The sequence below is a fragment of the Mauremys reevesii genome, linkage group 2 (genome assembly GCF_016161935.1).
Source record: "Mauremys reevesii isolate NIE-2019 linkage group 2, ASM1616193v1, whole genome shotgun sequence".
NCBI classification, from domain to species: Eukaryota; Metazoa; Chordata; order Testudines; family Geoemydidae; genus Mauremys; species Mauremys reevesii.
Window position 1 is genome coordinate 113,089,022 of NC_052624.1, and position 16,188 is coordinate 113,105,209.

The 16,188-nt window shown below is 43.5% G+C and overlaps 1 protein-coding gene across 14 annotated transcripts in view; it reads right to left on the minus strand.

The window, feature by feature from the left end:
* SLC9A3 (solute carrier family 9 member A3) overlaps nt 1-16,188 on the minus strand; it is a 215,276-nt gene that overhangs the window by 192,676 nt on the left and 6,412 nt on the right. For all 14 annotated transcript variants that reach the window (XR_005594864.1, XR_005594862.1, XR_005594865.1 and 11 more), the window contains one exon: nt 148-217. The gene's annotated coding sequence lies outside the window, so the exon portion shown is untranslated. The remainder of the gene's footprint in view (nt 1-147; nt 218-16,188) is intronic.

A 16,188-nucleotide genomic window follows, 5' to 3' on the forward strand; every position in this document is an offset into this window, starting at 1 on the left:
TCAAAATTCTGCAGTGATGGAGGCATTTTGCTTTTGTAAGTGCCTTTAAATAAATGCAGTTTTTAAAAGGTTACATTGTGAGGACTTCCCAGTTCACCATCCACAGATAAAATAGGTTGGAAAGGGGGAAAAAAACACCTTACATACTTTGAATTCCATTCACTGGGTCCGCTTGTTTCCCTGTCAACATCACGATAGCTCTTGGTAATTGTCCTTTCTGCAAAGTAATGTTTAATCAGCTCTTTGGCAATTCCACATAATTATTTTCTCAAACCAAATTTCATCCCATGCTAACCTGAGTGAATATTCACTCTCCACTATCACTCTTTGAAGCCCTTTGCTTGTCTCCTGTCAATAGCAGATTGCAGTGCTTTCAGTACTTTGGCACAAAATGCATCTGAACTGGAGCGGATTGGTTACTGTTGATCCCAGTGAAGCTGATTTTGTTTCAGCTGATCTGAGTTAGCACTCCCAGAGTTTAACTTCAAATCTGGGATTAGAATGAATACTAAAATGTTTGAATCCTGTGGCACCTTATAGACTAACAGACGTTTTGCAGCATGAGCTTTCGTGGGTGAATACCCAATTCTTCGGATTCACCCACAAAAGCTCATGCTGCAAAACGTCTGTTAGTCTATAAGGTGCCAGAGGATTCTTTGCTGCTTTTACAGATCCAGACTAACACAGCTACCCCTCTGATACTAAAATGTTTGAAAAACCCTTTGGCAAACTTGGACCATGTGCTGAAAAAAGCCTTAAATCAAAGAGTTTAGGGTTATAGTGTGAACCCCAAAGGATCTGTATTACTAATCCCCACGTGCCCTGTTTCTTGACTTCTTATTAAGACTCATGTCAGTAGCAGTGTGTTAGTAGTATCCTAACATGAACCTAACCAGGAATGGGAAGTAAATGGATTTTTAAGTGAAACTTGCAAGGGCCTAGTTGACAGAATTTAATCTCTGGCAAATAACTTGCTGTAACTCTCCCTGTAAAGAAAAACTTCATACAGCAACTTGATTCCAAAACTACTCCGCCATCTGCAAAGCCAAGGTGACTCAATGACTTTCTCTGATATCAACTAGAAGTTTTGGAGTGTAGACAAAATCAGATTGTCTGTACACAACATTTCATTATAAAATCAATTACAGTGATTAAAAGAAAAAGTGCTAATACATCAAATGTATCACACACTTTACCAGCTAAGAAACCCTGCTTATGGTGCCATATGGAAAGGTGTGTACAGTTATCTTTCTTGATGGCAAAATGGATTATTATCAATCTTTAGAAATCTAAATTAACACCCACATGATGGCATTAGACCAATTAATTACTGGACCTTGTCCCACTTGAGAAAGCCTTCTATTGTTCCTGGAATCATGCCATAGATCTTGGCCTCACTGGCCCTCCTTTCTCCTTTTATTATAAAAGGACAAAATGTTTAGGCTAGGCAGCTTTGATATTCATATGTAACCAACCTCAACAGTTTTCTGTTTCATATATAGTCAATTTCAGGTCTTCTCCACACACCCCTTTCCCACAATAACACTTCGGTTTCTTTCTCCCCTCCCCTGACTTGTGTGAGTATTTACATACTTTATTTTTGTTATCCTTGTGCCAGCTAAATAGAACCTGATTCTTCTTGCATTTTGACTGATGTAATTTGTCTTGGTCAGTCCAAGTGCATGGATAGTTCCTATATTTCTTATGTTTTCTAAGGTTTGTTATCCCCTATTAAGGCCTGATTAATCTGCATAAATTAATTTTGATACTAAATTATCCATTCAAATGGCTAAAATTCTGTGGTAGATGAAATATTCCTACCAATATTTACTAAAAAAAAAATCAGGCAGAATGAAGGGGAAAGAATTGGATTTTTATCAGGGTTTAAAATACCAGGAATGGATGTTTTGCCAAAGTAGGCAATTTAATGTCCTGATAAGTTTTTGAAATAAAAGAGCTAATTTGGGGGAAATAAAAATGTATATAATTTGAAAACAGCAAAGCCATCAGACCCTAGTCATTATGGGTCTAAACATTGTGTCGTTGAAGTCAAAGACAGCTTTGCCATTGACTTCAGTGGGCACAGGATCAAGCCCTATTCGATACCATGTTCATTATTCTGTATTTTGTCTTATGCAATAGGCGTTTTGAATAGTTCCTTATCAGTTTCTTCCACATTTGGTTTAATTATTTCTTAAACATAGTTTTCACCCTGTGAGTTATCGTCAATTAATTGAAAAGCGTGGTATAAAGCCCTTTGTAGTTGGCAAATATTTTACGTATTTAGTCAGGGTCATGAATTAAATGGCCTATGTTCTTAGTGGATGCAACTGATTCTTTTGTTGCCTATACAGCATTTCTACTTATAATTTGTGGACTCAATCTCCATGTTCAAAAAAATATTGTCTAGGACTCAGAAGAGTTTCTAAGCAGTAGTCATCAGAGGAATTTTGACTTTCCCTCATCTTTTTTCATGCCTTTAAAAAGAATTTAACCACTTTACGGATTTTTCCCCAAGGCCCAGATTCTGCCATCCTTACTCACACTGAGGAGCACCTACTCAGGCCTTGTCTACACTACAAAGTTTTGTCGACAAACACTGCGATGTGGCTTTTGGCAACAAAAATGCTGTTTTGGCGACAAAAGAAAACCACCCCGAGAAGAGAAATAAGGCTTTTAGTGCAAAACTTTTCTCAATGAAGTGCCAGTGTAGACACCACGCTTGATTTTATCATTTTAATTGGCCTCTAGGAGGTGTCCCACAATGCCCATCCTGAGCACTCTGGTCAGCAGTTTGAACTCCACTGCCCTGCAGCTAGGTAAACAACCATCCACCCCTCCTACTTAGAAGCCCCAGGAATTTTTGGAATTCCATGTCCTGTTTGCTCGGTGTGGAGAGGTCTCATCGCATCTTCCCAGGTGAGCATGGCAGGCTAGCGCAGCAAATGCTCTCCCACTTGGACCACTGCGGAGCTGCTGGATCTGCTCAGTACTGTGTATGGGGAGAGGAGGCTGTGCAGTCCCAGCTGTACTTGAGCTGTAGGAATTGGGCTACCTATGGGCAGATTTCTCAAGGCTTGTGTGAAAAGGGCTATGATCGGGGGACACTGCAGTGCAGAGTGAAGATAAAGGAGCTGTGACAGGCGTACCATAAGGCGAGGGAGGCAAACCATTGCTCTGGTGCTTCACCTCAGAGCTGCCGGTTCTATAAGGAGCTGGATGCTATCCTTGGTAGCGACCCCACCTCCACTGCCAAGAGTGGTGGGCCTGAAGGTGGCAGAAAGAAGACTTAATCTGGAGGATGAAATCATTGATGAAGAGGTGGAGACAGACGATGACGTGGAGCTCCCAGAAGGGTCACCCGGTGGGGCAGGCAGCCAGGAACTGTTCACCACCCCAGAAGTGTCCAGCCAGTCTCAGCAGTTGCTCTCCGGTGAGCAAGAAACAGAGAGGAGACGCCTGGTAAGTGGCTGTGGTTTATGTAGTGCGGAGATGGGTTCAGGATATAGAAATGGAGAAGGCTGGCTGTGTTTCTGTGTGCAGGACATTTCCCTTTGTAGCTAATCAGTACAGCAGAACAGGGTGTTGATGAATGCCGAGATCTCATGGGAATCCTCCAGAGAGATCTCCAGGAAAGTTTCCTGGAGGTTCTCCGCAAAGCTCTGCCGAAGTTTCCTTGGCAGAGCTGCTTTGTTCCTTCTCCCATTTTAGGAAATTTTCCCGCGCCATTCGGCAATCACTTGTGCAGGGACCAAAGCGGCACATAGGCGAGCAGCATAGGGACCAGGGCAGAAGCCACAAGCGTGTAGTAGATGTACCCTTACTTCCCTGCTTACCCTCAGCAGTGAGATATCTGCTACAATGACCCGCCTGTGGAAAAGTGTGGCAGAATTTTAGAATTTTTTCCCCTAGTTGGCTGCACCACAACTCTTGCAGAGTGCTCTTTTCCCCGTGTAGCACGCTCCCACTCCCAGCCACCACTCACCATGCTTTGGGTATTTGCAGAGTTGTGCGCTTGCCACGGGTCAGTGAGAAAGTAATTGTTATGTTACCAGAGGTGCATTACATTGAAATGTTTCAATACTGTGTGTGAACTTGACAATCATGCTTCTGTGCACTGTTCCTTCTGCTTCGACAGATGTGGCCTTCAGGAACACCCCACACACACCTGCAAAGTGTCTCTGCCAGATAAGAAAGTGCCCAATATGGCGCAAAGAAGACATGTTCTGGGAGGTACTGAACTTCTCCAACACAGAGAAAAGGGAACGCAAGGAGTGGAAGCAAGCCGAAAGGCAGGACAGAAAAGAAAATCAGGAGTTTGTTAAGGACACTACTGAGCAGATGATTATAGTAATGGAGCAGCAAATGCAGATGCTGAAGTCCTTAATAATGCTGCCCTCTCCTGCAGCATATCCAGAACTCTTTTCCATGCCCCCCCAAATTCCACTCACACAGTCCTTTCTGCTTTCCGGGACTTCTCAGTTTCCCATTCACTTCACCCCATCAGACAACTTTCAAAATGATAGCTGGACCTACGCACAGCTCTGAAAATCTGCCCTTTCCTGGTACCTCCTTTCCTACCAAGCATCTTTTTGTGGGTGTGAGTTATTTCTTGTGCAATAAAAGCAGTTTTTGAATGGTAACTCATCTTTTTTCGTTTCCTACAAATTGAGATAGCAGACACTACCAATACATACATGGGCAGTTTAATCATTTGCTCACTAAGCAGTCTGCCTCAACACTCCACCCCTGAGCAAATCTTTCACATTTAGCTTCACAAATTATGCAACATACAACACGCAGCTATGACCAGGGGAATATTATACTCATTGCGGTTTAACCTGCCATAAAGGCATTGGCAGCGCCATAAAGTTCCACTGTCATCTGGCACTTACTCAGCCTGTTGTTGAACCACTCCTTACTGCTGTCCAAATTTCCCATGTAAAGTTTCATGAGCCACTGTAATCCTCTGGTCTGGAAAGAAAGTCCCTGCTTGTAGCTTTCTACACAGGCCAGTGTTCCTGAAGATGCGTGCATCATGCACCTTCACAGACCACCCCACGCTGATGTCAGTGAAACGCTCCCTGTGATCCATAGGCACCTGCAACACCATGGTTAAGTACCCCTTCCTATTGATGTACTCCGTCACAAGGTGGTCTGGTACCAAAATTGGAATATGTGTGCCATCTATCACCCCTCCAGTTAGGGAAACCCATTTCTGCAAAGCTGTCCACTATTTCACGCATATTTTCCAGAGTCACAACCATTTGTAGCAGGATGCGATTAATTGCCCTGCACACTTGCATTAACGCAGCCCCAACGGTCAACTTCCCAACTCCAAATTGATTCATGACAGACCAGTAGCAGTCTGGAGTCACCAGCTTCCACACAGCGATTGCCACAGGCTTCTCTACCAATAGGGCAGCTCTCATTCTGGTGTCCTTGTGCCGCTCAACTGGGACGAGTTCCACAAACAGTTCCAGGAAGGTGACTTTCCGCATCTGAAATATCTGTAGCCACTGCTCATAATCCCACACCTGCAACATGATATGATCCCAACATTCAGTGCTTGTTTTCCAAGCCTAGAAGCGATGGTCCACCGTCTGCAGCTGTTCCGTGAATGCCAAAAGCAGGGGCGGCTCTAGGCAATTTGACGCCCCAAGCACGGCAGGCAGGCTGCCTTCGGCGGCTTGCCTGCAGGAGGTCCCCAGTCCCGCGGATTCGGTGGCATGCCTGCGGGAGGTCCGCTGAAGCCGCGGGACCAGCGGACCCTCCGCAGGCATGCCGCCGAAGCCAACCTGCCTGCCGCCCTCGCGGCAACCGGCAGAGTGCCCCCCGTGGCTTGCCGCCCCAAGCACGCGCTTGGCATGCTGGTGCCTGGAGCCGCCCCTGGCCAAAAGCAATCTAAAGTTGCTCCTATCCATATCATGCAGCATGTCAGGCAACTGGGAGTCTTCTTCAGTTAGGAACTTTGTGATTAACTGCACTGCCATCTGCGACATCTTCATGACAGTTATCAGAGCATAGGACAGCAGTGCAAGATCCATCACATCTCACTAAGATGCCGGGGCACACCGCAAACAAGGGCCATTGAAAAATGCCATGAAAGAAAGCTGGAAGCCCGTGAAATGCTGGGACAGAAAGCAATGCATCATGAGACATTGAGCCCAATCCCAAGATGCGCCGCGATCCACTCTGCCTTCCCACAAGACCTAGCGACAGAAGGTGTCAAGCTGGACTGTGGGATAGGTATCCACAGTGCACTGCTCACACTGTCGATGCTAGTGCCCCAAGTGTGCACGTGCTCTGCTGACAGAGGGAGGGAGTGTGAACATGCAAAGCGATTTTTATTATAGCGCTTTTTGAGTGTCAACATAACTTTTGTCGACAAAACTCTGTAGTGGAGACAGGGCTTCAGTGAGTAGTCCCACTAAAAACAGTGATTTCATCAGCACACAATACAACATTACTGAACCTACTGTTAACCACTATGAGATATATTGCATTGAGGTCTATGGGATTCCTCACGGAATAAGAGGCAGAATCTGGCCCTAATTTTGAAAATTCTTTTAGAAGTTCCCCCTTATTCATGTGGTTTTTGCTACTTTCCAATTTGACTTTCAGAACCAATTTCACTGCATCTTATAAAATGTCAATAGAAGCATCTGGGATAGAGTTAATTTCAGAATACTCTGCTGTATTTTTAACTGATTGATGACAAGAACATACTGGAGTAAAATATTTCCATTTCCAGAATCTGATAAGTTTTTCTGATTGTGCTTATTTGGATCCAGTTTGGTGCATGGCCATACCAAATATTCATAGATCCTAAGTTGATTAACAGATTTTTTAATTATCATCAATGAAAGAGAGAGAAATTTTGGAGTACGATTTGCATGGTATTTCACAATGTTTTGTAATTCATTGCATTTGCTAACAATTTTAAACATTTTCCCTCCATAAACATTTGATTTCTAATACCTTATTGCAACATACCTGACAGGGATAACAGTAGGTTCAGTAATGTTTTGTTCTGTGTGCTGAGGAAAGCTTTGACATCAGCTATCCATCCAAGAAGAGTCATCTTAAGAGTAGCTGCAGTTTGTTCCTGCAAGAACTCTTGAAATGCAAAATTCCATAGAGGAACAACATGAGGACAGACATGACATCATATGGCATCACTTATGAACTGCTTGTGGGCATTACTAGTAAAAATTGGACATCCCTTCTGTAATTTTCCCTGTTATCTTGGGAATATTATATGCTCTGGGCTGAAGTCTGAAATTAAACAGTTTAATTCTCATTATTTTTAAGGCTTTCATACAGTGCTTAATTTGTGTCAGGGCACCTTTAGGCTTAGCAGTTCATAGCCCCGGCACCTCTGGGCTTGCTGCATTGTTATGAATGTAAAAAAATTGCTTGCGCCCTGGCATCTCTTTCATTACAAATTAAGCACTGCTTTCATATCGTTCTCCCATAAGAATTCCATTGTTCTTCATTTAACTCTAGGCCCTTCATTCTCCATTCATCTCCAACTTTTCACCCCATTGGCTGTACAGAAGATTTGAGCCAGAATCAAGCATTTATATGGAACAATTAAGAGTTAAAGGGCCAGTTCCTCAGTTGGCATTAACTGGCATAGCTCTGTTGAAGCTACACTGATGTACACAAGTTGAGGAGCTGGCCCAAAGTCTCTACGATTCTACTTCTGCATCCTTTGATTGGAAAGCTGTATAAAGTTTGTTCGTAACTGTAAATAATTTTTAAAAAAATCAGTGTTTGCTAGTTGATACTTATTTTTCATTTGCTCAGAAGACATAAGTATCTCTTTGAAACAAATCCCCAGGAGCCTAGATTTCAGTTTTTATCTATTCAAATGTCTATATGTTGTTTGATCATCCAACTTTAGACTATAATTCCTCCATTGAGAGGTCTGTCTGTACCAAGGATCTACCAGTCCTGCCTACATTCTAACTATTATAATTGTTAAAGAAAGATTTATTTCTAAATATTTTTTGAAAACTAAGGAAAGAGACACTTCTGATTATTTTAGGTTTCAGATCAGTGTTCTAAGCCTGTTTTAAGGTCTGCCAGGGGTTCATACACACTTTCTAAGGTATGCAGCATTTAACTGCAGCAGGCATTCCTGCTGATTGTCTAAAAAGAACTTCTACCCACTCAAAGGGCATTAAGAAATCCAGAGATGTCAACTAAAAACGTAGTAGTATAGTTCTATCAAGCAGGAGAACATTATATTCTAATTAACACAACTGACATCTCCAGAAAGGAATGGAATGTACATGTTTCTGAAAGAGTAAACAGCTCTCTATGGCAGGGATTCCTGTATTTTTCCTTGATAGACTGATTGGAAAGAAGTTTTCTCAAATTATGGGATCAGCCCCATGTGGGAGTTCCACAGCATCTGGTTAGGGCCTATGCAGAGGGAGTGGCTGGTTAAACTGGCTTTAGGGCCTCTCTGAATGGCCATTGTGGCACAAGGGAGCCAGAAAAGAATAAAGAACCTGACTCAAAGTATAAGTAGACATGGTCCCTGCCTTTTAGGAGGAAGACACAACAGACTGAATAACAGACCGTGGTGGACGGATAGGTGAGGGAGGAGATGAAACAACAGAAAAATATAAAGAGCTAGTTAAGGATTGCAGGGAAAATATAAGAGCAGCAAAATGGCAGGATGAGCAAACAATGCCATACGGGTGTTGTTAATAGCATTACAGCACTGTGGCTAATTAACGGCTTGCATTGTGTCTTCCAATTCCAGTAGACAACTAACCAAGCTGTTACCGAGCCTAACAGTGGTGCTGCTGTTTTTTTTTCTGTGTGTAATATTCTCGTTTTTTTGTCATTTCTCCTATTATACCTAGGACAGTTAAGTTAAGTAATGCTGATGACTGGTCAGTTGCTTTCTAGGTATGCAAGACTGAACTGTGTGTGTAGGGAAACACTACCTGAGATAAGAGAAAAACTCACTCTCCAGCATAAGCCTTAGAAAGTCAGCAACCAAACTTCCCCCTGGTATGCAAGGAAGGCGTAGCATTATAAATTTAGACAAAATTTAATGAGACAAAGTAACCTACTCCAGGACACACACTTGTCAATCGACTTCTGGTTCCTTTGTCACATTTAAAGCACCAATGTGGTAGCCAAAAGACCTGATTCTCCTCAAGTTACACTGCTTAAAGCAGAAGTAACTCCACTCAAGTTAAGGGAATTTCCCTGTCCCCCATTGCCCCCCCAACCCCCGATGGTCACCTAGTTACATCCAGTTTTGTCAATTTAGTCATTTTCCAACCCCGCCCTCCCCCCAGTATATTCAAACACCCCTCTAATTTCAATTCCTGGGGAAAACACAACTGCCTATAGTGGTGTAAAACCAACATAAATGAGAGGGGAATCAGGCCCAGAATGTTTAAGAATTTATAGATATGCAAAGCAAGTAGTAGACATTAATAAATAAAAAGGTCTTTTTTTTAAAAGGTCTTTTATAAGAACAATGAAGAGGAAAGGACAATCACTATGTAATTAAGATCTTTAAGACAGCTGTTGGTAAAAAGCAGGTAAAGGAAGTCCTGGAGAAACTAAATATATATATACACATCAACATTTGGGTTCAAATAATAGGTGTCCCAGGGTGATAAGGATATTATCTGAATAAGGACTCAATTCTGCAAGGGTGTAGGGAGAGTTGTGAGAACTGCCTGGAGCCAGAGCAGTTGGGTATGAAGAAATACTTGTGCATGGGGATGGTTGAAAGCATTTTTTGTCTGTACCTGTCACTGTGACAGCCTCGTCTCTCACTTTCTCCTAAGGTTAGCTATTCTACACTAAAAGCATTCTAAAGTGTATGCCTCAAGAGTACCCTGAAATAAGGAAAAGGGCTGTTATACAGACATTTGTACCTTAACATAATTATACTTTTAAGACACTGTGTCCTGACTATGGCCTCTGTCCACACACTGTACCAAGGTTTATTTCACTCTTACTCAGCAGTGCTTATTTCTGTGGAAACATAATTTTTTACTATGTTACTTAGCTCAGTGCGCGTTTCCACACCACGGGCCTAATCTTGCTCCTGTTGAATTTAATGGGAGCAGGATCCAGCCCTATTTGGAAGCTTATTTTTCTGATTGTGCTGAGAAAAAGCTGAGTGCTCAGCACTAGCTTCTCTACCTTTATTTTATCAACCATAATTTAGAAATGGCTCCAACGCCATAATTTAGAAATGGCTCCAAGACCCAAGTCAGCAGAAAATCTTCCATTGACACCAGTGGGAGTTGGATCAAGTCCTTGCAGAGTATTGGGCAACTAATTTTTAAAAGACATATAGAAAGAGAGGGACTGAGACAAATGTGGTACCAGTCTTAAAAAGAATAAAAGAGCTGTTCTGGCAGTCCATGTTCAGTAAGTCTAACTTCACTTAGCACCGTTGCTTAGAGAGGGATGGAAGAGGGTGCTGATGAAAAGGCTAGCTACTTTAAGATGGTCACACACAGCTTTTCTTTTGCAATGAAACTAAAAATTTGATCAAGTAACAATTAAAAAAATTTCAAAATTTCATTTACCTAAACTTGAGACTAAACCTGTTGTACCAAATCAGAATTAAGTAAGTCTGAACTTCACCTGAGGTATTCAACAAAGTAAGATTTATAAGCATTCATCTGTACTGAATTCCTAGATCACAAAAAATATGTTGAGTCACAATCATATTGTTCCAGTCCAAAATCAATGCAGATCAATGCAGTTAAAATATGTCTCTCATAGCAATATTCCATGGCTAATTACTTCTTAGATAGCTTATCTTTCTCTAGTGTCAACAGAGAAAATGTTTTAGGAAAATCATTTACAAAGGTTAGTGAACAAGATTGTTAAAAAATGTAAGAGCATATCAAAAGGCAGAAAGACAGAGGTCAAAATTCTTCACTGATTCACACCTGGTACTATCTCATTAAAATGAATGGAGATGCAGGGAGTGTAAGCCAATGGAGAATGAAATTCATTGTATCTCAGGACATCAAGGGGGTCAGAGGAATGAAAACAGACAGCATTATTGGTTTCTGCTTTCAGCTTCTATTTTCTTTTCCTTTATTATTTGATTTTTAATAAAGGAAAGGCCCATTGCAAAATCTTAAATTTTGTGTGAGCTATATTATGCAGAATTACATTAATACCTTCATATGACACTGAATTTTAGTATATTTTTTTCTCATTTTGTTGCTGATGTAAAGTTTTTTTCTCCATCCAAGTTGTATTTTGACAATTCTTTTAGCCATTCCAAATATGCTAGAGATGTTTTAGATTCCTATTTTATGAGAATTTCTCATTTTGCTACTGATAGGCATACTAGTACCCATTTCTTGGCATATGTTGAAAGATTTAATTAATCTACTAAGTCTAAGTATATAGACCAGGAGGCAGAGGAAGTTATATCCATTCATAACTGTTATCTTTGCATATACTGTTCCGGTACTTCTGTAATTTGTGACAAAAATATTATGTGGGACCGTTTTTAGCTGATGGTTTGTAGCATTTGCACAGTTTACTTTGATTAGCAAAACCTGAGGTATTTTGACAGTCTGGTACCCAGTAATATCTATTTAAGATTTTCTTGTGGAAAATTGTAAAGATAATGAACTGGAGGTTCTGCTATCTTTCTTCTTGATCTTCTTCAGTCAATGAAATATGTTTCCATTTTACTTTATATCTCATGTTAGTGCGTACAAAAATGTGGTTTGTGTATATTGCCCCAAAGGTATTTTTTAATACCAAATTTAAGAAAATCTTTAAATGAAGACATTTGTTTTTCCACATATGGCCTAATTGCTATTATATAATTCATAAGAAAAAAGCCATATAACAGGTATAAGGCACAAATTATATATTTTGTATAAGAAATGGAACAAAAGTGCCAGTAAAAATTAAAGCTGTTACTCTGTATATTTGTCTTTGCATTCACAAGTTTGTCGTATTTGTACTGTTAACTTAAACTTTTCATTGTTCTATATGAGGCTGAATATTGAATTTGATAAACCTCAGTAATACGTTTTATAATAAAAGAGCTAATTTAATCTTTGGAATGACTAGGGGTTTTTTATAGATATATTTGGGATGTTTGAGCTATCTCATATTTAATAAAATTCTACATTTTTAGTCACAGACTATTTTGTGAAATGTGTACTGTCCTAACGGTGACATTGCATAATCTAAGAAGACCATGTGAAACCAATGTGAGGGAAAAAAAAAAAGAAACAGGAATGTCTTTGCTCTTAGAATTGATGGTTCCCATCACATCTCAAGAGGAAGACTAAAGCTCTATTTTGAAAATATTGGATATTATTTCTAATTACCTAAGGCCTGGTCTACACTAGGACTTTAATTCGAATTTATCAGCGTTAATTCGAACTAACCGCTCAACCGTCCACACCAGGAAGCCATTTAATTCGAACTAGAGGGCTCTTTAGTTCGAATTTGGTACTCCACCCCGGCAGGTGGAGTAACGCTAAATTCGCACTTGCTAGCTCGAATTAGGCTTGGTGTGGATGCTAATCGAACTTAGCAGCTCCGGGAGCTATCCCACAGTTCACCACTCTGTTGACGCTCTGGACAGCATTCCGAGCTTGGATTCTCTGGCCAGCCACACAGGAAATGACCCGCGAAAATTTGAATTCATTGTCCTGTCTGGGCGGTTTGAATCTGACGTTCTGGTTGCACATCGGGGCGAGCTCCGCAGCACCTGCAACGATGCAGAGCTCTCCAGCAGAGGAGTCCGGGCAATCCCAGAATAGAAAGAGGTCCCCAGCATGGAGTGACCGGGAAGTCCAGGATCTGATCGCTGTGTGGGGCGAGGAGTCTGTGCTCGGAGCTGCGCTCCAACAAGCGAACGCCAAGACCTTCGAGAAGGTCTCTAAAGCCATGAAAGACAAAGGATACAGCCGGGATGCGATGCAGTGCCGCGTGAAAGTGAAGGACCTAAGACAAGGGTATCAAAAGTCAGAGCGGCAACGGACGCCCGGAGCCCAGCCCCAGACATGCCGCTTCTACGAGGCACTGCATGCCATTCTAGGTGGGTCTGCCACCAGTGCCCCACCAGTGACGGTGGACTCCGAGGACGGAATAGTGTACCGGGACAGTTCCCCCTCCCTGTTCGCCGATGGGGAAGATGAGGAAGGGTCTTTAGAGGACGGCGCAGGCGACATCGAACCCACTCCCGCTTTCCCTGACAGCCAGGATCTCTTCATCACCCTCACAGAGATCCCCTACCACCCGTCCCGCCCGTTAACCAGGACTCGGAATCAGGGAAGGATCAGGCGGTAAGTGCTACAAACAGGGAAACATTTATTTTTTTAAGAAACAGGGATTTATATAAAAATAGAAATACTATATAAACATTTTTAAATATGAAACTAAACAAACAGCAGGTCTACACAAACAGCAATGGAGCAATAGTCCTCTGGGGATATTTCAAAAAGCTCTCAGAGAGCAGCTGGAAAAGCCTCAGCAAGAGGTTTCTTGGGAGAGGTGCTTTATTGGGTGCTCCGTTGAAGCACACTCTTCCGCGCCATGCCATCCTCAGGTAGAGGGGACCATCGCCTCTACGAGCATGGCAGCGTAGGGTCCTGGTCTGTGCAGGGCTTCTATTAACATCCGCTCTCTGTGTGCGCCTGACACGCCTCAGGGTGATGTCGTTGTGGAAGTGCTGCATCTAATTAGTGGAATTAGTGTACTGTTACTATTGTGCATGGTAGACTTTTACTTTGCATAAGAATGACCCTCGCTTAACAGAGTTTTACTTTGCATAAGAATGACCTCGCTTAACAGAGTTTTACTTTGCATAAGAATGACCTCGCTTAACAGCCACGTGTTGCAGGCCTCAGAGGAAAAGCATACAGGGTCTTTCGCGGTCACTGGCGGGAGATGCCGCATAACGCTCATCTTTTCTGCTTTGCACATTGCCTCCAGCAGGAGAGCACAGCTAAGCACTATCTGATAAGCAGTCTGTACTGTAAGGCTTACCAGGACTTTGTGCAAGAGGGATGCAGCTGTCTCTCCTCGCTTGTGCGCTATCCAGTGCAATCGCGCCGCCAATGAGAGCGTATTCCGAAATCTCGGACTAGTTCCGAGATCTCCTGAGACTTGGTTCCCTTAACTGAAAATGACTAGACTGTGTTTACTGTTGGCAAACATGTATTTGTTCAAGGAAATCACCTACTTTTTCGCATCACACAGCTTCGGCTCCTTCACGGACTGCCTCGCCATCCCCCTCGCAGAGGCTGGCTCAGATTAGACGCCGAAAAAAAAGACAAGGGACGACATGTTCCAGGAACTGATGGCCAGCTCCAGAGCGGAGGCGGCAGAGCAGAGACAGTCGAGGGAGAGCCTGTGTCAGCAGCATCGCACACACCTGGAACGGGAGGATAGGTGGCGGCAGGAAGACCAGCAGGCGACTCAAACGCTGCTTGGTCTAATGAGGGAGCAAACGGACACGCTCCGGCGCCTTGTAGATGTTCTGCAAGACCACAGGCAGGAGGAGAGAGCCCCCCTGCAGTGCATCTGCAACCGCCCTCCAACGCCAAGAAGTCCTGTCCCCCCCTCACCCAAAGTGACAAGAAGGAGGGGCGGTAGGGGCCGTGAGAACTGTCACTGCACCGCAGCAGAGCGCTAATGTACAAGACACCTCTCGCGCTGTAAATTTGTAGAAGTTCTTCCCTTACAGGATCACCCAGTCCCAAATCCAAGTTTCAACCCCACTGTGTATAACATTATTAAAAGCGGTTTGCTGTTACTCTCTGTTTCCGTCACGTTTCGTGTCAGAAGACTTTGTGGGGATTTTTAATTACAGTGCATAGCCCACATTACCAGGGTACAGACTTGGGGGCAGGGTCAACTGCAGGGCACACACAGACTGCAGTCACTAGGCACCAGGGACAGTCTGTGTGGTGTATGCTGCCCCGGGTCTTTCCTTGATGTGTAGGGTCCTGGTGCCTGACATCCCCGAATGTAAAGGCAGGCTTCCTTCACATGCATTTGGACCGTAGTCACGATCCTCCCCGGTGCCCCGAGCCCCAAAAAGAGACCTCATCCAGGGGCAGATACTCACCCTTCCCCCACACCCCTCCACCCTTCCAACGCCCAAACCCACAGCCGTCATGGTAACCCCTATCCAAGGACATCACCCCTCGAACCTTCCTTCAAACCCACCCATCAGTGCACACCTTAACCAGCACAGAATGCTTCCATGTTTCAACGAAGAAACAGAAATGCAAAGTCAACGAAAGATTTATTATTAATTACTAAAACATGTCCTTAGTTTTAAAACGTCCTTGGGAAGTGGGGAAAACTTGGTTTATGATCAGGCTCTCTTAAAATCAAGTGGACAGTCACAGGTTACCCTGCTCTGCGAGAAACTCGCTTTCAAAGCCTCCCTGATGCATATCGCTTCCGCTGGGATATTCTCTCAGCACGGGTGTCTGGCTGATCATAAACAGCAGCCAGGCGATTTGCCTCAACCTCCCAAGCGGCCAAAAGGTCTCGCCCTTGCTCTCACAGAGATTGTGGAGCACACAGCAAGCAGCAATAACTACGGGATATTCTTTTCGCTGATGTCCGAGCGAGTCAGTAAGGTCCGCCATCTCCCTTGAGACGTCCGAAAGCACACTCCACCACCATTCTGCACTTGCTCAGCCGGTAGTTGAAGAGTTCCTTTTCAGTGTCCAAGGCGCCTGTATAGGGCTTCATGAGCCAGGGCATTAGCGGGTAGGCCGGGTCCCCGAGGATCACTGTAGGCATCTGCACATCCCCAACCGTTATTTTGTGGTCCGGGAAGAAAGTGCCTGCCTGGAGGCGTCTAAACAGACCAGAGTTCCTGAACACACGCGCGTCATGAACCTTGCCCGCCCACCCGACGTTGATGTTGGTAAAACGTCCCCTATGGTCCACCACAGCTTGCAGCACCATTGAAAAGTAGCCCTTTCGGTTAATGTACTCGCTGGCCTGGTGGGCTGGTGCCAGGATAGGGATGTGAGTCCCATCTATAGCCCCACCGCAGTTTGGGAATCCCATCGCGGCGAAGCCATCTATGATGACCTGGACATTTCCGACAGTCACTACCTTTGAGAGCAGTTGCTCAACGATTGCGTGGGCTACTTGAATGACAGCAATCCCCACGGTAGATTT